This window comes from Thalassophryne amazonica, chromosome 14 (assembly GCF_902500255.1).
Source record: "Thalassophryne amazonica chromosome 14, fThaAma1.1, whole genome shotgun sequence".
NCBI classification, from domain to species: domain Eukaryota; kingdom Metazoa; phylum Chordata; class Actinopteri; order Batrachoidiformes; family Batrachoididae; genus Thalassophryne; species Thalassophryne amazonica.
In genome coordinates, this window is record NC_047116.1 from 57,881,030 (window position 1) to 57,905,460 (window position 24,431).

At 43.0% G+C, this 24,431-nt stretch overlaps 1 protein-coding gene across 1 annotated transcript in view; it reads left to right on the forward strand.

The window, feature by feature from the left end:
• Positions 1–4,855: 4,855 nt before the first annotated feature.
• The window catches only part of ptpn4a (protein tyrosine phosphatase non-receptor type 4a), a 213,514-nt gene continuing 193,938 nt past the window's right edge, over positions 4,856–24,431 (forward strand). The window contains exon 1 of the mRNA XM_034186241.1: positions 4,856–5,363. The gene's annotated coding sequence lies outside the window, so the exon portion shown is untranslated. The remainder of the gene's footprint in view (positions 5,364–24,431) is intronic.

The window sequence follows — 24,431 nt, forward strand, 5'->3', positions numbered from 1 at the left end:
TCCATGTTGCCATTATGGGGTATTGTGTATAGAATCTTAAGGAAAAAATTAATTTAATCCATTTTGAAATAAAGCTGTAACATGGCAAAATGTGGAAAAAGTGCAGTGCAGTGACTACTTTCTGGATGTACCACCGTGTAAAATAATGTCAGAGGTGCGTAACAGCATTGAATATCATGGGAATCATCTTGAAAGATGCTCTGTGTACTGCCACAATATAAAATTGACATTAATTTGACAAAAGTGTAGGTGAATGCTTCCTGATCCTCCACTGCCACATGAAACCCATGTTGTGCTCTTCCACAGAAGGCAGTTTTAAGATGTTAACAGAGGAATCTTAGCTTTTTGAAAAAGTATTGGGGAAAATGTGAAAGTAGCTGTGTTTTGCGCAAAACAACTATGTAATGGGATTCTTATGTACTCAGGTGTATTTGGCACATGTATGTAAGGGTGATTCTTAGACTACAGGCACTTATGTCCTTTGATCATATTGTATGAAAAACAGAAAAAAGGGGAAATTTTACACTTTTATAGTTATCTTTACAATGAAAGTGTGTTGAGAAATTTGTTCTAGTAGTCTATGATGACTTTTTCACCTTTTTCTTATTATATGCAAATATTGCCGTTTTGTGCTTGTCCCACACCCAGACTTTTGATCTTCAATGATAAAAATGAATGGTAAAGAAACGTTTTTTCTAATGTTTTAAAATATCTCTGAATAAAATATCAGTAAAATAATCAAAACATAATTGGGGTATTCAATGTCATACAACTGTTGTGATTTTTTTTAAACAAAATGTAGTTGTCCCACAGTATTGCCGTAATTTCCACCACAACACTGTAATGTCCCTAAACAGTTTGTATGAAAGATTGTTTGGGTAGTTTCTATGGAGATAAACAGTGACATCAGAGCACATGTATATAGCGCCAAATCACAACAGTTGCCCCAAGGCGCTTTATATTGTAAGGCAATGGTGTGGTGGAAATTACATTTACAAGGCCAATAGTGCCCGTAGTTAAAGAATCACCCGTATGTGGATATAAAATGTCCCCCCTGAGAGCTGCAGGGACAAAAACCTTGCCTGTCAGAAACCCTGGAGGAACTGGCACATCACCTACAGCAGACTTGACCCTAGATTCTATTTCCCAGGTTTAAGGCTGAAACAAAACAGGAAGCGGGTAGGATAGTGCCCTGAAAGGTTTTAGCCATGCTAATGCTCCCCAGAAGCATTTTACTGAAAAAAGTCTGAAGGACCTAAATGACATGGTGAGATGCTGAAGAGACATAATAATTCAAATATGGCTCCAGCTGTGGTAAAAATTAGTGTAGAAAACAAAATATCAAAATCATGCCCCTGGTTAGTTTTTGTTCCAACACTGTATCCCCTTGTTAATGTCAAAACTGACCCTTGTGTGTGCCTTTCTTTGGTTATATGGAGTCTATCGTTGCAGATGAGGAAATGTCCTGTCAAAAAGAAGCAGGAGGGAAACCAAGGCTTTGACTGGATTTTCAGCTCTAACCAATTTTTGTTCTCAGTACAAAGGGGGTTTTATGATCTGCCTTTCAACAACAGTGGGCTTATTGTTCTCAGCACCTCATTTGCTTGCTTTATTGAATCACATCTGTTTGATACGTTGTGAAAATTTTCCCTTTATAGCCACAAGATGCCACACACCATATTAGCAGAGCTGTAATTCATTATTCTTTCACAAGGAAATGGACAGTCTTGAAAATGGGTAACTGTGGTTGGAAGAGCATGCATTTTTTTTTTTTAAATGAACTAAGTACACTGAGAGAATACAGGTAATACGAGTACTGGCCAAGCATGACACCTCCTCTGACCCTGACAGAGGTGGTTGAGCAGAAATCCTCTCCCAGCATCAGTGTGAGGTCATAAAGCCAGACTTGGTGGCACAAGGAAAAATTCTGAGGCATATCCACATGATATCCAAAATTTATACCTACAAAAAATGATGTATTGTTAAATGTAAAAAATGGTCAAACATATTCATGTATTTATTTTTTAATACCAGATAGCCAGCACTGGTTTACTGTTCAAAATGTGTAGGCATGGAAAATATGCCTAAAGTTATTAACCTATCACTGGACAACCAGAATGCATTAAAATTTTAAAAATACTAGTTTGATAAATATATAGCATATAACTGTTTAGGTTACAGGCTACATTACACTGTATAAACATGACAGTTTTGCATGGTCTATGATTTATTGGTTATAATTTAAAAATAGCCTTTATATAGCACTTAGACAAAATAGTGTCAAAGTTTTTCAACTTGACACTGATAGTACTGCATATTCTGAAACAAAGGTGTTATTCCACCAATAAAAAAACAGGAATGCAACCCCATAACAGTTTGAAATTGATTAAATTGATTCTTATTATTTGTCTGATCATAAAGATTCCAAAAAGATATAGTTTGGACTATCTATGACTGAATTCTATGGAGTTATGAGGTAAAAACAGCAAAAATGGTGACAAAGGTCAATTTCAGTTTGTACAGGGGTCAAAAGTTAAAGTTGCTCCAATTTTGGTAAAGAAAAGTGGTGCAAATTATTGGGTGAATTCATAGGATTAAAGTACCGAATTGCCCGTGGGGATCCACAGGCTCTAGATTGGGTAGTGTTAATAAAATAGATAGCTGACATTTTTCATGCAAAGTTTCGATAATGATTTGGAATGGCATGAGTCCAGAATGTAATTTTCAATGTCCATTGTTCACTGTTGTTATATCAGTAATTTCTCCAAAAACATTAGTACTATCAATGTTTCATTTTGGTGGCATTCATCTTTGACCCAAAATACATCCAAAAATATTCGTCCCATCAACTTTATGTTTTTGCAGCGTTTATCCTTGGCCCAAAATATAAAAGCATACCAAACACACACACACATACACACACATATATATATATATATATATATATATATATATATATATATCCTACTTTGTGACTTTTCAAATGAATAAAATATTTCCCTTAGAATTTTCCACTAGTTTGGCATGTGGTATGATGGCTTGCAGAAGTGCTATCGACTGGTTTTTATCCTGTCCATTCACTATGTTTAAATTACTTTTAAGTCTTGGTGGTGCCAATTATATGTTTTTTTTTCAGGTTTTTGGGGATATTTTAAATTCTCTTTAATTTGTGTGATATATTTTATTTCATTGGTATTTATCTATTTTTTTAGATCTTGTTCCATTGGAGTTCAAGTATTCAGTTGTATATCTGTATGCCAGTGGGAAAGTCTAATAAATAATATTATGGCAAACTCACGTAAGGCTAAACTACCTGGGTGCCCCTGGAAACAACCAACGCGCTGTGGAGACGGAGGCCACGCCCCCTGCACGCTGGGATTATGGTGTAACGTATGCGTGCTGACACGCTGCTGTCTTATGGCAAGCCAACAGTGCCACAAATACACCACTCTCAGACAACATGTATCACCAAAAATACGCTGTAAACAATGCTGTTTTGTCAGTTGTTATGGCGCTTTTTACACTGTAATTTCAATTTATTTTCATTTATATAGCGCCAAATCACAACAGAGTTGCCTCAAAGTGCTTCACAAAGGTAAGGTCTAACCTTACCAACCCACAGAGCAACAGTGGTAAGGAAAAACTCCGTAATTAAAGATGACGCTGTTAAATGTGCTGTAATGTGTCAAAACATGCCATTTTTCAGGGCGCAGTTTGTCAGTTATTACGCCGCTTTTTACGCCGTAATTAAAGAGGATGCCCTTAAATGCTCCGTAATGTGTCAAAAAACGCAGTTTTCATGGCACAATAAAAATAGCTGTAAAAAAAACACCATTCAGATGCACACAACGCGTGTAAAATATGTGCGTCTGTGCATCACAACACGCATAAAAAAATGCCATTTGTGCACTATAATTATCTCCAGCCTTCTTTTCTCTCAGCCGCTGAACTTGAAGTGTTTCTGCCCAATCACTGATCAAGACGAGCAGACGGAATCAGTCCAGCACAGATCTCTTTGTGGCAAAGTTTTTTCTAACTTACCTGATGTGTCATTTAACATCGGCTAATATTTTGGTGGTTAGGCAGGAAAATATCTCATAAATTAGACTTTTACACATCATTTCATTTTTTTTATACATTTCCCTCCTTATACGCTTCTGTTATCCAACTGTGGATGTAGTGTAGCAGTGAGACTCCTGTTTGATGCTCAGGTCTTCTCAGGTTTGAATCCCACAAGTGGCATGTGTTTTTTCACCAGAAAACTCCCATTGAGATTAAGAACATCTTTTCCAAGGGAGTCCTGGCCAAGATAAACAGCAGCAAATACAAAGTACAGTTACAAATTTACACAAACAAAAGGCAAATAAAAAGATGATGAAACAAAAGTCAAATAAAAAGATGATACAATTTAAAGATATACTATAAAACAAGTGCATATTATGGAGTTGGCCTCAAGTGCTCTCAATTTGGAAAGCGCTCAGTGAAATTAATGCTTTTAATTTCCACACCTCTTGCAACTTATTCCAGACATCTCGGTTGTGTGCATCTGAACGGCATTTTTTTTACGGCGTTTTTTTAAGGGCTCCATTGCGGCGTGGGACAAACGGCGTATATTTTGACACATTACAGTGCATTTAAAGGCATCATCTTTAATTACAGCAAAAAAGCACTGTAATAACTGACAAAACTGTTTTTTACGGTGTATTTTTGGTGATACGTGACTGAAAGTGGCGTATTTGTGGCACTGTTGGCTTGCCATACATAGTTGTGGCACTGTTGACTCGCCATATGTATTTGTGGCACTGTCAGCTTATCATACGTATTTGTAGCACTGTTTGCTTGCCATACCGTCTGTCTCTGCTGCGGGGCAGGAGAGGAGCAGCTGTAGAGAGGCACCGCTGACACTGGACAAGCTGTTCTGAACCGGAGACACGCGACATTGTTTAATCAGTGATTTGATACATGAAATAACGCATTTCGAGTCAGTTTATGAAAATAATTTTCCTCTTCGTTTGACGCATGCGTGGAATTATTATCCAGCTGCTGTGAAATGATCGCTGGTCGCCGTGTCTAGCCGATGACGCCGGGGACTCCGGTGGTGTGGATTATCGCTGAGCGAGTGGCCTCGCGGAGCCCGGAGGAGGCCTCGCTCCGCTGGATGGATGTGCGAGAAACGGCGCCGGCAGGCTCCGACAACCGACGACGACGGTGATGATGATGCTGCTACTCGGCTTTCCTCCACAGTGGGCGAACTGAGCGTGGATGTTCGGGCTGAATCGCCCCTGACACTAACCATTTTCCTCCCACGGCAGAAAAATTCTCTTAAAGAAAAAAACTGGACGCCCCTGGAGCAGTTTATGACGGTAAGACCGACAACCCACCGAGTTTAGCTAGCCGCTTAACGCTACCAACTGTCACTTCTTTTCTATTTTTTACAAGTTGTTTTTTGTGCAGCTAGGATGACTAATATTTTAAAGTAACACAAAAGCAACATTCGCAGCTGTTCGCATTAAAATAATTATAAAAAATGTGCGCTTAAAAAAAGCAATATCGCTGTTAGCCTGTGGCCGCGTAGCTTGCTCTTTGGCTAGCTATTAGCCCATTCAATACCTTACTTATTACTTTATGTAAATTCAGAAGAACAATTAGCCAACACAGTCTGTGGATTTAAAGGCTTATTGAATCAGCTAAACTTTGTCCAGCCTCGCTTGTTTAGTAATGTGGTTAAATAGCCCATTCATGACCCACTAAGCCTCCTAACAATGACAGAGCGTTGAGCAGAAACACTGCAGCCTGTTTATTTCTTGTGCGCCGTTTGAAATGCACGAATTATGTGACACGCATTCGGAGCACGTCATGCCTGACTGAGCTTTCCCATTTAGCATCCCCTCGGCGTTTATCGATCGTGCGCAGTCCTTCGGGTACGTCGATTTGGGCTTTATGTGATTAATTTGCAAACCGCTTGGCGTTTAGTTGAACTGCTCACATGTACGTTCTCCACGGGGCCTGTACGGATAAGCTGCTTATTGCTGCCCTGTTTGCACGTTTTAGCCAAATGCGTATTCATAAAGCGTCGATGTTTGCTGCGCGTAATCTGAGAGGTTGTTATGGATGTGAGGTTTTGTTATTGCTGTGATGATGAGGCGTCCTCCTTTTTTTCCCGATGACGTAATCCTCTGCCATCATCTTTTTGGGTCGCGTTCGGTACCTGAGCTGCCTGCTGCTCACCAATCTGCTGAAAACGTCTGAGATCACGTGGACGCTGCTCTGTCCTGTTTGTCTTCGAGCCCAGTCCCTCTCCATGTCATTCTATTGTCGTTTATGAGATCCCATGTCAGACGCTGCATGGACAGAAACTGTAGTGACAAACCCTGAGGTTAAATGACGTTTCTGGAGCATATGGGGATCTGCAGGAGTCACCAGGTGCCCAATAACCTCTTCAAAACAAAATGAACTAGAAGAGTTCTGAGAGCACATACCCCTGCCAAGACTTGTGTATACATTTTAACCACTGATTTCATAGAGAAATCTGTGGGAGAAGAAAAATATTGTAATCTCCTCATGCTGTACCTCCCTAGAGGACAAAGATCTGAAAGCTGGCTTCTTCACTTATATTGGGTGAGTGTAAAATAACAGATTTAGCTAGAAACCTGCAACTCATTTTTAAAAAACATTCTGTGAGGATACAAACATTTCTGATGGCGCAAACACAACAATATGCCTAAAATTTATGGTATCACCCAGTCTATATAAATGCACCCCTTAAGTGATATTTTAATCCTTCAAATCCATATCTTTATGGAGAGATATTGTGCATCACTTTACCGAGGCGTTGCGAGGCCGGTATCGTAGATTTACGTCGAGGCTACCTGGCTATACCTGCCTGCTGTGTGTAAACAAATGACGTGCGCAGCCCAAGAACTGTCCGCAGAGGGGGGGAAAAAAAAAACTGTCCGCAGAGGAAAACATAAAAAGGCGAGAAGTGTGTGTTGGTCCCAATATGGATATTCCGGATGATTTTCTCATGGATAGTACGACAATGAACAGCAGCCAATTAAGCAGCCAGCTTGATGAGGACGCACTGCCGAATTCGGAGAGCAGCGCGCGCCAGCCGACACAACAAAAGTTAAAGTGAGCCAACTTGTTATGTACGCATTACGTGTTGTGTATCTCAGTAAAGTGATAATAATGCAAATAACATGCTGTTGTCATGGGTATGCATTTTCTGAGTCCCTCCGTTCATGGCCAGTTGCCCAAAATGACAGATATTCGCCTGAGTTAAATGAGGGCGAATATCTGTCATTTTGGGCGACTGGCCATGAACGTTGGGCCTCTGAAAATGCATACCGCCCTCCAAAAGCATGTTATTTTATTAATATGATTGAAGTAATTGGAATTGGCCCGATCAAGGAATTTGTTTATTTTTTTAATTGATCATATTGGATAAATTAAACCTAAGTCACTCAATAAGTGAGGCTCTCCTTTGCTTCAGTCATAGTTGCTGCTTTGCTGCAGAGCCCAGTTTCACCTTTTTATAAGCTCATTAAATGGGTGAACCCACTTACTGTTACAGGCTATGGGACACACCCTGAGACAGCTTTTCCACGATGCACCCCAATGTAATAGTCTTGCAGACATGTCTTAATTAGGTGACAGTGTTTTGGAAGTTTAAAAAAGCGTACCACAGATACGACCCAAATTCACAACAAAGGGCACTACTGCGCCCAAAAGAGCACATTTTTATCATACAATTATTATTTTTATTTCATTTATTTATTTTGAAACTGGCAACAATGGAATTGTTTGTTTTGGCGTGACCTCACGCACACTATGCATTGTGTTAGTGTGCACGGTCTGGGCCATTGCCAGTGTCAGCCTGATGGTGCATCTGGTACAATTTGCAGAAGTGTTCTGTGGTGCAGTCCACCTGTGGCTGTGCCCCAGACAGATTCAGTGTTGATGAAATACTGTCCCCCTGTGGAGTGCTCATTTGAAAGCAGTTTTTCTTTGGTGTGATCCACGTGACTTCCGCAGCATGTGTGCATAAACAGGAAAGGAGCACCTGTCACTCGCACATCTGTAAATTTGACAGTTTCTACGAATTTTATTAACACTATTTGGATATTACAATCTTCAGTTCATTTAGCAACTTTAAAAATGGGTCTGATTTCTCTCCTTATTATGAATATGAGTGGTTGTCAGTGCAGAACGCTGCAAAATGTTTCCCTTTTCCTGCATGAAGTGCTTATGCATGCATGATTGATGGATACAGTGCACCTGGGAAGTATTCACAGTGCATTCACATTTTTCCACATTTTATGTTATAGCCTTATTCCAAAATAGGTGATTTTTTTTCCTTCAAAATTACACACACAGTGCCCCATAATGACAATGTGAAAAGTGTTGTTTGTTTTTTTTTATAGATTTTTCCAGATTTAATAAAAATTAAAAAAACGAAGAAATCCCATGTATGTATGAGATCTGTTAGAAAAGTATCTGACCTTTTTATTTTTTGCAAAAACCTGATGGATTTGAATCACGTGTGCTTGCGTGAGCCAACCTTGAACCTTCGTGCGCATGCGTGAGCTTTTTCACGCCTGTCGATTGCGTCATTTGCTGGTAAGCAGCCTTTGTGTGAGGACGTGTGTAGGGCTGTCACAATTATTACAATATTCGTCAATCGCGATTATTTTTCATATTCGCGATTACCGTGAATTATTTATTTTATCCACGAAGCATAAAACGACTCAGAATCTGACGTCATTGTGCTGCAGCCTCGCTCTCGTCTTAAGTCGGGACAATAACATGGAGGCTGAAGAGCAATCCATCCTGCTGTTTGGATAAGACGGCCGATTAAAACAATGGCCGTCTTCTTCAAAAGCCGTCTAAAATGCGGAGGTGTGTGTGTGTGTGTGCGCACGCGCGGTGTCAACAGGCTGCAGACTGCGAGGGAGGGGGTGCGTGAGGGAGATTCCTGAATGCAGGCGCGACACGTTACTTCTCTCTGAACTTTCTCTCCCGGTGTGATTCTGCCGTTACCATCCTGTTCACACCATGTGCGCGTCGTATGCTGAATTTACGAGATCATGAGATGAAATAAACGGTCAAATATCTTTAAAAACGTATTTAAAAAATGAGAATATATGAATGAACTGAGCCACACAAAAAAAAAACCCTGACATGGAGAAGCTGTAGTGACGTTCAGACGCACAGATCACAAAAAGCAGGTGAGAACTCTGAACTTTAACAGCTGTTATTTTCCAAAGGTATTCATTTGTTCAATCTTGAGCTTAATGCAGTGTTTAAGCACAAAACGTGACTGATGAGGAGAAACAATTTCAGAAATGCAACAGAAACAACCACAAATCAGAAAAAGTTGGGACTGTATGTAAAATGAAAATAAAAATAAAAATGTTGCACCATTCCCATTTTCTCCACTCACAGAAGCCAAACGTTCTTCCAGAGTTGTGTAATTATACTACGATAGTAGAATATAAAGAAGGGGAAAAAAAAATAAAAAAAAATACACAAAATATTTTTTTTCAATCGCAATTATTTGTCTGACAATTAATCGTCTCCAGAAATTTCTAATCGTGACAGCCTTAGACGTGTGTAGTGCGCTCATCGAATTTTCATTGCAAGGAAAATGACGGAATGACTGGAGCAGTGCTACTGAATCAAATTTTGCCAGAAACTGGGCCACAGCCAGGTGGAAACCATTTGGAAGATTCAGACGGCTTTCGGTGGCTTTTCAGTTGTGTGAGTATCCGAGAAATTGTAGACGAGGTGGACATCATTTTTCGGAGTCCAGCATGTCCTGTGAGACTTCAACACGGAGGTACTTTTGCTCCGCCGTCAGCTTCGGCATGAATTTCACCGCCAGTCTTTTCATGGCCAAATCTTCTGTCTCGGTGGAATGTGCCAAAAAAGTGCTGATGTCCACCTCTTCCGCAATTTCTCAGATAGTCACACGATGGTCCCGCATCACCACAGCGTTCACTTTGGAAATGATCTGGTCATTTCAGCATGTTGATGGCCAACCAGAGCGTGGCTCGCTCTCGACCGTTGTGCGGACGTCTTTAAACTGGTTGTACCGCTCCTTAATCTGTGTGACGCCCAGAGGATCATCACCGAAGGCCGTCTGAATCTTCCAAATGGTTTCCACCTGGCTGTTGCCCAGTTTCTGGCAAAATTTGATGCGGCGCTGCTCCAGTTGTTCCGCCATTTTCCTTGCAATGAAAATCCGCAGAGCGTACTACACACGACCTCACACAAAGGCTGCTTACCAGCACATGATGCAATCGACAGACGTAAAAGTTCACGCATGCGCACGAAGGTTCGAGGTTGGCTCATGCAAGCACACGTGATTCAAATCCATCAGGTTTTTGCAAAAAATAAAAAGGTCCAATACTTTTCTAACAGTCCTCGTATGTATTCACAGCCTTTGCCATGAAGCTTAAAATTGAGTTCTGTGTATCCTGTTTCTACTGATCATCCTTGAGATATTTGTACAGCTTAATTGGAGTCAACCTGGCATAAATTCACTTGATTGGACATGATTTGGAAAGGCACACACTTGTCTATGTATACACCTTGACTATTTAGCCAGCGTATGCCGACCTTATTAAAAAAAGGCTGGCATAAGTCCAGTAAGTTAAGGGTAAGTTTTTTATAAGTTAAGAGCAAGTTGCCACACATTGAAGCTCGTTGTAACACGTTGAAGCTCGCTTATGTACGTCCTGATAAGCTGAGCTCTTCAAAAAAAATGTTGTGCATGCTGAAAATTTTCAAGGAGTGTCGGTGTGTGACTCGCACGTCCCACACATGCTGGACATAAGTTGTAGGAAAGTTATGTGATTGTTGGCAGACGTTTCTTGTAATTTACTCATCTGTGCATTAATGCTGGTCACTGATTGGCTGAAAGCTGCGGTACCGGTCCGTATGCAGAACAGCTGTTTCATTCACACATGGATTACTGACCTGTTCATTTCAGTCCAATTCACCATCACATAATGACATGAATCCCCATAAAGCTCCTGATTTTTGAAAATGACCTCAGAAAATCCTTTAATTCATGGTTGGACACGTAGCATTTTAAAGCAAGTCCCTTTGTGTGTGTGTGTGTGTGTGTGTGTGTGTGTGTGTGTGTGTGTGTGTGTGTGTGTGTGTGTGTGTGTGTGTGTGTGTGTGTGTGTGTGTGTGTGTGTGTGTGTGTGTGTGTGTGTGTGTGTGTGTGTTTTTTTTAATTTCTGCTGCAGGTGCGTGTTTCATGTCGGTGTCACGCTCTGGACACATGGAAGAACTGTGATGATTTAAACTTTACTCGCTGTGGTATGATCATCAGATGACCTGATCGATCGATCAGGGTGATCATGCCTGATTAATGCACTGTTTAAACATTTAAAGTGCAGTGCCTGTCGGTGATCACCACGCTGACAGATCACACCGACAGGTCACACAGCATTTCCTTCAGATCACACCTGATTGCAGTCAACTGGCACTTTAGAAGTTTAATTCATCACAGCGTTTCATAATTCAGGTCTGTAATGACCTGATCAGGAAGCAGCCTGCGCTTTAGAGTCACAGCCCTCCATTTATTCACGACAGCTTTTACCACAACCTGTACACTTATCAGCATTCTGTACACAATGAAAATGGTCCACAAAGATAAAAAAAAATGTTTTATTACTCTATTTTTGACACGCACCACATGGTGCAGTACTGACCAGAACCATTTGGTGTAAACTGGGCTGTTGGCAGATGCTGGATAATCATCAAGGTGTGACAGCTGCATTCATTTATTAGATGTATGACAGCGTGCGCCAGAGTTTTTAAAACGGCATACGTAGGCTAAATCCTTAAGGTGTGACAGGGCCATATGCTCCCTCAGTTGACAGTGCATGTCAGAGCACAAACAAAGCATGAAGTCAAAGAATTGTCTGTAGACCTCTGAGATGGGATTGTCTCAAGGCACAAGTATGAGGAAGGGTACAGAAACATTTCTGCTGCTTTGAAGGTCCCAATGAGCACAGTGTCCTCCATCATTTGTAAATGGGAGTTTGGATCCACTGGGACTCTTCCTAGAGCTGCCACCCATCTAAACTGAGTGATCGAGGGAGAAGGGCCTTTGTGTGCTATATATTTAACAGAAATTGCTGATCCAAACAACCAATGATTTGTAAAGGAAAATCATGGAAATCATCAGGGGTGCCCAAACTTTTACATACAACTGTACCATTTTTCCAAAATATTGGACAATCAGGCACTTAAGCTCACAATAGCACCCAAATCATGAGCTCACAACAACATTTATTGAAACTAAAATAATTACATGTACATTTCTATCATAGATTTGATTAAAGAATGCTTAGGTGGTAACGTCAATTCATTTAATCAAGTCCCACAACAACACACGGAGGATATTATTATTATTATTTTTTTCCTTTACATGAGGGACTGTAAATTTACTTCATGAACCAGAGAAGCGGGACATATTAATGGTCCAGTCCACACCAGAGACCGACTGTTGCCTCATGAAAATGGCATGTTAATGAGGAATAAATAAAAACTGTCTGGTGTGAAACAGTGGATGATTCTCCTTTCTTGCCCGCGACAAGACAAGAGTCCCCGTTAGCAACTTTAATCAGCAGAAAGGTGAGTTTTGATTGACATCTTTGAATGGCTTTGACCAAGGTTGATGAATAAATTGTGGACCCCCTGCTTATGAATCGGAAGCAGTGGGTCCACAATCAATGTAGAGAAATTATAATTTTCCAGCTACACACCCTCAAGCAACATAACGGCCCAATTGCAGCAAATTATTTTCAGGCAGCAGTGTAACGGGTGATTACTCTATTGCTAGTGAGAACTATGGTTTGAGGGAAAGATGAATGCAGCAGTGTACAGAGATGGATGAAAACCTGCTCCAGAGCACTTTTGTCCTCAGGTTGGGGTGACGATTCATTTTTCAGCACTACAATGACCCTAAGCACACAGCCAAGATATGAAAGGCGTGGCTTCAGGACAACTCTGTGAATGTCCTTGAGTGGCTCAGCCAGAGCCCAGACCTGAATCCAGTTGAACATCTCTGGAGAGATCTGAAAATGGCTGTGCACCAACATTCACCATCCTACCTGATGAAGCTTGAGAGGTGCTGCAAAGAGGAATGGGCAGAACTGCCCAAAGATAGGTGTGCTAAACTTGTGGCATCATATTCAAGAAGACTTGAGGCTGTAATTGCAGCCAAAAGGTGCATCAAGTATTGAGCAAAGGCTGTGAATACTTACGTACATGTGCTTTCTTAGTTTATTATTTATTTTTTAATACATTTGTAAAAATAAAAAAAAAAACTCTTCATGTCATTATGGGGTGTTGTAAGTAGAATTTTGAGGGGAAAAAAGGAATTTACTCCATTTTGGAATAAGGCTGGAACATAAATTGTGGAAAAAGTGAAGCACTGTTACTACTTTCTGGATGCACTGTAAATCCTTTGTTGCTGCGTGACATTTTTATGACTTTGTATAGGGGGTGGGTTAAATCTTCAGTAACTTGTGGCATCCAAGTGCATTCATTTGCATCTTGCTTTAAAAAATGTTTGATCTTTGCATCTCAAAGATAAGAATGACATAGAAACTACCTCAGATTGCTTTAGGTTGTATTAGTCTTGTGTGAATGTAAACGTTTGTGTTCAAGAGGTTTGTCACCGACTGAGTTACTTGACATTTGAAAATCATTCTGTCTTTGTGTGTGCAAAACATTCCATGATGCAGATGAAAACATTCAAACATGCCTGTTTCTGTATGTATGACAGGTGGTCTTGTTATACATGCAGTATCTTGATTGATAAATCTTCTGTTGCATAATTTATTTGGGTGAGACATGGGGAAGTGGAGGAAAATCATCATGCCAAGTTCATATGTACATTTGCGCCTGCATCTTTGCTTAAAAAACCCCCCAAACATGTCAGGTTGGTTTCCTCACTTCCAACGTAATGAAACTACATTATTTCACTATGAACTTTACACTGAAATAGTTCAGTGTCTGTGTGGAAACTGCGTGTCCACCATCTCCATCTCTGTCCATATCCAAGCAACTCACAAAGACAGGGTGTCTGTAGTGCTATAGATATGCAGTGGTGGGAACAGTAACGCTAACTGCTAATTATCGAAGCTAACAATTTCGTTAGCGGATTAGTTTTTCAGATAACTTTGAAAACCATCAGCAGATCAGTTAGCGTCTGATTTTGTGGGCATAGTGAATAAAGCTTAACAGTTAAACATTTGTAAAGTCTGAAATCAAAGATTTTAGTGCCTGTCTGTTACATGTTTTGTAGCAGACAGACAGCTATGAATGGTAGAACTCTCTCCTGTGTAGGCAGAGGAGCGCTGACTACCAGAGAGAAAGGAAGAGGGAGGAAAAAAAAGATGATTTATTTTCACACCATAAAGACTTGCTGGCGTATCACTGGAGTCATGCACAGACATACAGTTTTCACCTATGGTTAAAAATTTAAATAAACTAATTCCAGACAGGTTATTGAAATTAACATCATGTCTAGGGTTGCGTGTCGAGAACCGGTTCTTTTCGGGTATCGTTAAGAATTGATTTGATCCACCGACATCAATAGCCTTTTTGCTTAACGATTCTCTTATCGGCCCTTCAGAGCAGCCGTTGTTTTTGAGGGTGTTTGTTGGGAAAATGATCATTTCTCTATGTTGATTGCAGCGGGTCTGTAATAATCCGCTTATTGAAAGAATTTTTATAAACAGAAAAGGGACTTACATTTCGGTGTGCATCATTGGTGCCTTGACATCAACAGTTCAAGATGAACTTTAAATAGGAGTCCAAAATTGTTCTCAGTCAACATTGGAAAAACAGTTAGATAGTTCAAAAATAATTCTGACATTGTAGTCCGTGATGCCGTTCACTGACTAATTACGTGTACTTCCAAAAAAAAAAAGACTTTGTGTACTTCCCCATTCCAGCAAAAATCGCATCAAAAAATTTTTTTTTCCCAAGTTTTCATCCTAACTTCATCCTAACAGCTCTTCATGCCTCCAGACAGCTTACGGCGAAGTGGATTCGTTTTGTGTGTGCAAGTGTGTGTTAGAAGAATTGGCACCATCAATTAGCTCATTCAAATCGTCATCCGTCAGCACAACAAACTCCGCCATGTTTAGCCAAACGCCACCAGCACTAGTATATGCATGGGTGGGGTACACAGCAAGCAATGGTTCAAAACGTATGGAACCAAACTGCGCAGTAAATGGAACTAAATTTGCTCGCTAAATGCAACACAACACAAATGGCACGAATAATCCATGTCACGTGACGTACAAAGCACCAATCAGATGACAAAGATCCACTCAACCATTATATAAACAGCTATATTGCCTTAAGCTGTGGTCACAACCCGCCGTACTTGCATGTGCGTGCAGTCTACTTGCAAAAATGTGGGCTAAATTTGGACATCCGTACGTAGTACTGCCTCAGTACAAATTTAGGATCACGCAGACACGCCGTAGAGGTTTTAGTGCATGCAGAACGTTCGCTGCGGTCAGGCTGCGGATTCACCAGCAGTACAGATGACGCACGTTGTGAGTACTACCTCATTACGGATTCAAAGCAGCACATTTTCATTCAATTACTATTGAATTAACCAAATCCATACGGAGGCAGTAGGCTACTCACCACATACTGTGGAATTAAATTGTAGGTATCAGATCTTGAAGATTGTGATACACATATAAATTAGAATTAAGTTGAAATTTAAAAAGCTGGTAATCAAGTGTGTAGTGAATATATTCCTCTATCAGTGTTTCACACCTTGTGTGACTTTTCACAAACTGATAAGCAGCTCGATAACTGAAGCGCGCATTAGCCAAGTTAGACTCTTGTGAAGCATTGCTTCATTTGGCTTCACTTTCAGCACAGCGCAAAGTCACAGAGCGGTGTCTTTTCGGTTTTGTTTAAGCGTCGAAGCAATAAAACCATTAAATGCTTCAGTATGAATCGTCTGCTCCATATGTCAAGTCTCTATATCGCTACACTCCTAGAGACGTGTGTTGAATGTACTCCCTCCCTCCTCTTGCTACTGCCTCCGTACGTTTTCACAAAAACATAGTGGGTGTGGCATCCGCAGAAAATGTACGGCGAAAAAAAAAAACGCACGGTGGTTTGTGACCGGCGCTTTAGAGGATTTTTGCATCATTGCTATAGTTGTCATTTATTTATGTAGGCATTTCTTGGTTTAATGAAGTACTTCACGTTTGAATTCCTGCAAAATGTACTTGCTTATCCACAACATTCTAAAAATTGTTAGGATTTACAGTCTAAAAATGCACAGCAGGATGTTTGATCTGCATCATCCAGCTCTTGGGAAAGTGAAAATTGTTGTTTATTCTTATATTTGATGATCTTAACCTGGTTATGTTGGAGAAATCCTGCGTGAGGCTGTTGACAGTATCTGAAGCTAAATAATTTCACTCTGGAATTAAGAATTCAGCAGATGTTGTTGTTGTTTTGTTTTTTTTTTAGCTCCAGCATCTTGATCTTGAGTACCATTCTTTCTAGCTTCTGCCACAGCTGAAATTATTCTGTCTTGGGGCATAGCCTGCAGGTTTATACCAGTAATATATGCACTGTGTTTTGAAAGTCCTTTAGTGGACATTGCCTGCAGCAACGGCGGTCCTGATATATTCCAGGTTCCGGTGGTCAGTGAAAAACGTGAATGGCACGGACGTTCCCTCCAACAGATGTCTCCACTCTTCAAGAGCCTCTTTCACCGCAAGGAGTTCTCGGTTGCCGACGTCATAGTTCCGTTCAGCCGGGGTCAACCTGCGGGAAAAATAGGCACACGGGTGAAGGACCTTATCGGTCTTCCCACTCTGGGACAGCACAGCTCCTATCCCTGAGTCCGAGGCGTCCACTTCAACCACTAACTGGCGACTAGGATCGGGCTGCACCAGAACGGGTGCAGACGAGAAGCGCCGTTTCAACTCCTTGAACGCGGCACCGCAACGATCCGACCAGGTGAAGGGGACTTTTGGTGAGGTCAGGGCTGTCAGGGGGCTAACAACCTGACTGTAGCCCTTAATGAACCTCCTGTAGAAATTCGCAAAGCCGAGGAACTGTTGCAGCTTCCTACGGCTTGTGGGTTGGGGCCAGTCTCTCACCGCTGCAACCTTGGTCGGATCAGGAGCGACGGAGTTGGGGGAGATGATGAACCCCAGGAAGGACAAAGAGGTGCGGTGAAACTCACACTTCTCGCCCTTAACAAACAGCCGGTTCTCCAATAACCGCTGCAGGACCTGACGTACATGTCGGACATGGGTCTCAGGATCCGGAGAAAAGATGAGTATGTCGTCTAAATACACGAAGATGAATCGGTGCAGGAAGTCCCGCAAGACATCATTAACCAACGCTTGGAACGTCGCGGGAGCGTTTGTAAGACCGAACGGCATGACCAGGTACTCAAAATGACCTAAGGGGGTGTTAAATGCCGTCTTCCACTCGTCTCCCTTCCGGATCCGAACCAGGTGATACGCATTCCTAAGATCAAGCTTGGTGAATATCTTGGCTCCATGCAGGGGCGTGAACACAGAATCCAACAAGGGTAAGGGGTATCGGTTACGAACCGTGATTTCGTTCAGCCCCCTGTAATCGATGCATGGACGTAATCCGCCATCCTTTTTCCCCACAAAAAAGAAACCCGCACCCATCGGGGAGGTGGAATTCCGGATCAACCCGGCAGCCAAAGAGTCCCGGATGTAGGTCTCCATTGATTCGCGTTCAGGTCGTGAGAGGTTGTACAGCCTACTGGACGGGAACTCAACGCCTGAAACCAAATCAATGGCACAATCATACGGGCGGTGCGGGGGAAGGGTGAGTGCCAGATCCTTGCTGAACACCTCCGCAAGGTCATGGTACTGCACCGGCACCGTCCCAAGATTGGGCGGGGCTCTGACCTCCTCCCTGGCCTGGGAACCGGGGGGAACCGAGGAACCTAAACATACCCGATGGCAGGTCTCGCTCCACTGAACCACTACCCCGGACGGCCAATCGATCCGGGCATTGTGTTTCAACATCCAGGGAAAACCTAAAATCACACGGGAGGTGGCCGGAGTCACGAAAAACTCGATTTCCTCCCGGTGATTCCCCGACACCACCAGAGTTACTGGTGGTGTCTTGTGAGTGATTGGAGGGAGTAGGGAGCCATCTAGCGCCCGTACCTGCACAGGCGAGGTAAGCGCCACCAGAGGGAGCCCTATCTCCCTAGCCCATTTGCTATCTAGCAAATTCCCTTCTGAGCCCGTGTCCACCAGTGCTGGGGCCTTCAGGGTTAAATCCTCATAAAGGATTGTAACTGGGAGTCGTGTGGCGATGTGGGTGTGTCCCACGTGAACGTCTCGGCCCACCCCTAGCCCAGTTTCTAGGGGCGGGCGTTGGTGTTTAACCGCTCGGGGCAGTCCCTTACTTGATGCTCAATCGAGCCACAAACAAAACACGCCCCGCGGGCCAGCCTCCTTTGTGTGACCGGTGCCCTAAATGTTGCCCTACTTGTGTCCATAGCTTCGTCAGCAGGGGGGCTGTAACCGCACGGAGCGCAGGGGCCGTGGAGCGTGGGGAGGGCGGAACGCGGTCGGAACCGGAAGGGAGAGGGACGACGCGTGCCTGGCCACGCCCTTCGTCTCGTTCCCGACGGCGCTCATTTAACCGATTGTCTAAACGTATAACAAGATCGATAAGCCCATCTAAATCCCGCGGTTCGTCCTTAGCCACCAGGTGCTCCTTGAGGACCAATGACAGTCCGTTTACGAAGGCGGCGCGGAGGGCAGCGCTATTCCAGCCGGACCTCGCAGCCGCGATGCGGAAGTCGACTGCATAGGCAGCTGCGCTCCGGCGCCCCTGTCTCATTGACAGCAGCATGGCTGAAGCGGTCTCTCCTCTATTAGGGTGATCGAACACCGTTCTGAGCTCCCTCACAAACCCATCATATGTCAGAAGGAGCCGTGAACTTTGCTCCCAGAGCGCTGTAGCCCAAGCGCGTGCCTCACCACGAAGCAGATTTATCACATAAGCTACTTTGCTAGCGTCAGTCGCGTACATGACGGGACGCTGTGCGAAGACGAGCGAACACTGCATAAGAAAATCCGCGCACGTCTCCACACAGCCTCCGTACGGCTCTGGGGGGCTTATGTATGCTTCAGGGGAAGGTGGGAGGGGTCGTTGGACAACCAGTGGAACGTCGTTGTTACGCACAGGTTCTACGGGAGGGAGAGCCGCAGCGGCGCCCGGAGGGCGCGCTTCCACCTGCGCGGCGAGAGCCTCCACTCTGCGGTTCAGGAGGACGTTCTGCTCGGTCATCAAATCTAACCGAGTCGTGAAAGCGGTGAGGATCCGCTGCAACTCACCGATTACCCCTCCTGCGGACGCCTGTGCGCCCTACTCTTCCATTGGCCGTTCAACAGCCGGTTGACGCCCCTCGGGATCCATGACGCTGGCCGAGATATCCTGTTGGGAAAGTGTAGGAACACGGACCCACAACAGGGGGCACAAATGAGCGGACAATGGAGTAAGTCAAATAACAACGCTTTACTGTTGTGAATGTGCACAACGAATACAACCAATCACAGAAATGGACAACAGTCAATTCACAAAAGTGTCGTGTGGGAAGGCTCGAAGATAGGAGACGCCTCTCCAAGGTAAGACCGGTACCACACGGCTTCCTCCGCCACAGGACCCCGGGAATACTGGAGCCGCCAAGTCCCGAACTCCCAGGTGGCCACTGCCTCCGCGTGTCGGACCTGGTACTGCTGGCGAGAAAACAAAGTACAGTCAGATGGGGGCGCGTTTGCACCCAGGACTCCGAACAGCAGGAAAGTTACCTCCACCTCTCGTTGGAACAGTAATCCAAATAACTAGCTTAATCCAAAAAGATACACTTAGTTAGCGTCAATACGTTACCTCTCCGGTAAAACGATATCTCGGCAATGAGGTGGAGATGCCGTCCTGCTGATATACCCCACTGATGATTGCCGTCAGCTGTCTCAGGTGATGGGTGACAGCTGTCACCGAGGCGGCTCCCGTGAGGCGGCGGCGCCCTCTGGTGCCTGGAGCCCGCACTCCAGGCAGGGCGCCCTCTGGTGGTGGTGGGCCAGCAGTACCTCCTCTTCAGCGGCCCACACAACACATGCTGTATATTCAGTGCTCTATTTTGGTCTCAACTCCACTCCCCATGTTTGGAGGATGAGAACAACCCCCAAAAGACCGTTCCAACTGTGAAACATGGGGTGGAAACATCATTTTTGGGGGTGCTTTCTGCAATGGGGACAGGACGACTGCACCGTATTGAAGGGAGGATGGATGGGGATGAGCAGGGGGACCTTGCTGCAGGATTTTAAACCATGACAGTGTAGTGTGTTACTAATGTAATCTTGTGACTTTGGTCCCAGCTCTCTTCAGGTCATATACCAGGTCCTCCCTTGTAGTTCTGGGCTTTCTCAGAATCATTCTTACCCCACAAGCCAGAATTTTACATGGAGTCGCAGGCTGAGGAAGGTTGACAGTCATCTTGTGTTTCTTCCATGTTCTAATAATTCCACCAACAGTTGTTGCCTTCTCACCAAGCTGCTTGCCTATTGTCCTGTAGCCCATCCCAGCCTTGTGCAGGTCTACAGTTTAATCCCTGGTGTCCTTGGACAGCTCTTTGGTCTTGGCCATGGTGGATAGGTTGGCGTGTGATTGATTGAGTGTAGGTAACGAGTTCCAACAGGTGCAATTAATACAGATAGTGAAGAATAGGAGGGCTTCTACAACCCCTGGCAAAAATTATGGAATCACCGGCCTCGGAGGCTCCTCTCCTGTGGAACCAGCTCCCAATTCATATCAGGGAGACAGACACCCTCTCTACTTTTAAGATTAGGCTTAAAACTTTCCTTTTTGCTAAAGCTTATAGTTAGGGCTGGATCAGGTGACCCTGAACCATCCCTTAGTTATGCTGCTATAGACGTAGACTGCTGGGGGGTTCCCATGATGCACTGTTTCTTTCTCTTTTTGCTCTGTATGCACCACTCTGCATTTAATCATTAGTGATCGATCTCTGCTCCCCTCCACAGCATGTCTTTTTCCTGGTTCTCTCCCTCAGCCCCAACCAGTCCCAGCAGAAGACTGCCCCTCCCTGAGCCTGGTTCTGCTGGAGGTTTCTTCCTGTTAAAAGGGAGTTTTTCCTTCCCACTGTAGCCAAGTGCTTGCTCATAGGGGGTCGTTTTGACCGTTGGGGTTTTACATAATTATTGTATGGCCTTGCCTTACAATATAAAGCGCCTTGGGGCAACTGTTTGTTGTGATTTGGCGCTATATAAAAAAATTGATTGATTGATGACACAAAACTAAAGTCATTTCAAATGGCAACTTTCTGGCTTTAAGAAACACTATAAGAAATCAGGAAAAAAAATTGTGGCAGTCAGTAACGGTTACTTTTTTAGGCCAAGCAGAGGGGAAAAAATATGGAATCACTCAATTCTGAGGAAAAAAATATGGAATCATGAAAAACAAAAGAACGCTCCAACACATCACTAGTATTTTGTTGCACCACCTCTGGCTTTTATAACAGCTTGCAATCTCTGAGGCATGGACTTAATGAGTGACAAACAGTACTCTTCATCAATCTGGCTCAAACTTTCTCTGATTGCTGTTGCCAGATCAGCTTTGCAGGTTGGAGCCTTGTCATGGACCATTTTCTTCAACTTCCACCAAAGATTTTCAATTGGATTAAGATCCAGACTATTTGCAGGCCATGACATTGATCCTATGTGTCTTTTTGCAAGGAATGTTTTCACAGTTTTTGCTCTATGGCAAGATGCATTATCATCTTGAAAAATGATTTAATCATCCCCAAACATCCCTTCAATTATTGGGATAAGAAAAGTGTCCAAAATATCAACGTAAACTCGTGCATTTACTGATGATGTAATGACAGCCATCTCCCCAGTGCCTTTACCTGACATGCAGCCCCATATCATCAATGACTGTGGAAATGTACATGTTCTCTTCAGGCAGTCATCTTTAGAAATCTCATTGGAACGGCACCAAACCAAAGCTCCAGCATCATCACCTTGTCCATTGCAGATTCGAGATTCATCACTGAATATGACTTTCATCCAGTCATCCACAGTCCACGATTCCTTTTCCTTAGCCCATTGTAACCTTATTTTTTTCTGTTTAGGTGTTAATGATGGCTTTCGTTTAGCTTTTCTGTATGTAAATCCCATTTCCTTTAGGCGGTTTCTTACAGTTCGGTCACAGACGTTGACTCCAGTTTCCTCCCATTCGTTCCTCATTTGTTTTGTTGTGCATTTTTGAGACATATTGCTTTAAGTTTTCTGTCTTGACGCTTTGATGTCTTCCTTGGTCTGCCAGTATGTTTGCCTTTAACAACCTTCCCATGTTGTTTGTATTTGGTCCAGAGTTTAGACACAGCTGACTGTGAACAACCAACATCTTTTGCAACATTGCGTGATGATTTACCCTCTTTTAAGAGTTTGATAATCCTCTCCTTTGTTTCAATTGACATCTCTCGTGTTGGAGCCATGGTTCATGTCAGTCCACTTGGTGCAACAGCTCTCCAAGGTGTGATCACTCCTTTTTAGATGCAGACTAACGAGCAGATCTGATTTGATGCAGGTGTTAGTTTTGGGGATGAAAATTTACAGGGTGATTCCATAATTTTTTCCTCAGAATTGAGTGATTCCATATTTTTTTCCCCTCTGCTTGGTCTAAAAAAGTAACCGTTACTGACTGCCACAGTGTTTTTTTTTTCTTGATTTCTTATAGTGTTTCTTAAAGCCAGAAAGTTGCCATTTGAAATGACTTTTTAGTTTTGTGTCATGTCTGTGATCTGCTTTTTTTTCCCCACAAAATTAAACAACTGAATGAACATCCTCCGAGGCCGGTGATTCCATAATTTTTGCCAGGGGTTGTATAAGAAAAACTAACAGGTCTGTGAGCCAGAATTTTTGCTTGTTGGTAGTTGATCATACTTATTTCATGCAATAAAATGCAAACAAATGATTTAAAAATCATACAATGTGAGTTTCTGATTTTTTTTTTTTTTTTTTTAAGATTCTGTCTCGCAGTTGAAGTGGACCTACGATAAAACTTGCAGACCTCTCCATTGTTTATAGGTGGAAAAACTTGCAAAATCGACTGGATCAAATACTTATTTGCCTCGCTGTATATTTTATTCTTAATTATCCCTTATGCTCAGTGATTCAGCAGATGTATTTCCACCGGTTGTTGAACAAGTCTCGCAGTCACCATGTTTGTGAAGCATCGTGTGTTTCAGAAAAAAGCGACAATTAAAAAGCTAGACACTCGATCTGTGAGTCATAACCATAAGGCTAATGAGCAAAAAGCAGAAGAATGAGTGACTGACATCACCGTGCTGGGAGAGCTTTTTTCAGTGACTGTTCGTCAGCGAGGCCAGACAGAGCTGTGGTGCGCCCTGACAGTCGCACCATTCGGTCAGAGAAAGACACAGCAGCTGGTGTGATCCAACAGACACACTCGGTCTGAAATTTTTCACTTTTGAATACACAGTAAAACTTGTATATAATTGATTCAGTTGGACCAGCGAATTTTGTCCATTATAATCGAAATATATATATAACAGAGAAAATCTGCTATATGTATTAAATGGACAAAATCCGCTATATTTTTTTTTTTGCTGTTTTCTGTCATTGAATATTGGCTTGCAGGTTTTTGGTGTCACCATTTATAAAGCGTACCCTGACTTTCAGTATGATAGTTATTCTGATGCCGCGTTCACACCGGTGACAGCAGCGACAGGTTGCCATGTAATCCCTATGGAACGACGCGTTTTGGTGCCAAGTCACACAGCGCGACGCGATTGATGCAAATGAAGCGACGCGAGTGAAGCGATTTTGAGCGATTGGCGCGTTTGTGGCGCGATATTGCGTTACGTCGCGTTGCCCTCCTCCCCAAGTTGAAAAATGTGAACTTTTTCGTTTTGTCGCGCTACGATGACCAATCAGGGACTGAATATGTAGTGATGTGGAGATGTCTGGAGTTTGACTGAAGATGTGAACATGTCCTGTCTCTGATAGCAGCCTGTGAACAGGACTTATGTCTCTTTTGTCCTATATTTCACAATTATGACAGAGTTTTTGGAGCGAGCAGCAGCCCCACAGCAGGGGGAGCGGAGTTTCTTTCTCTTTTTATTTTACGTGCGTGCGAGCGAATCGTCCATGGAGAATTAATTTAGCTACTTATTAACCACACAGATGTATAATAAAATAAATGGTGACTGGTTTCTAAACACAATTATGACAGACTTTTTGGAGCGAGCAGCAGCCCCACAGCAGGGGGAGCGGAGTTTCTTTCTTTTTTTTCTTTTTTACGTGCGAGCGCGA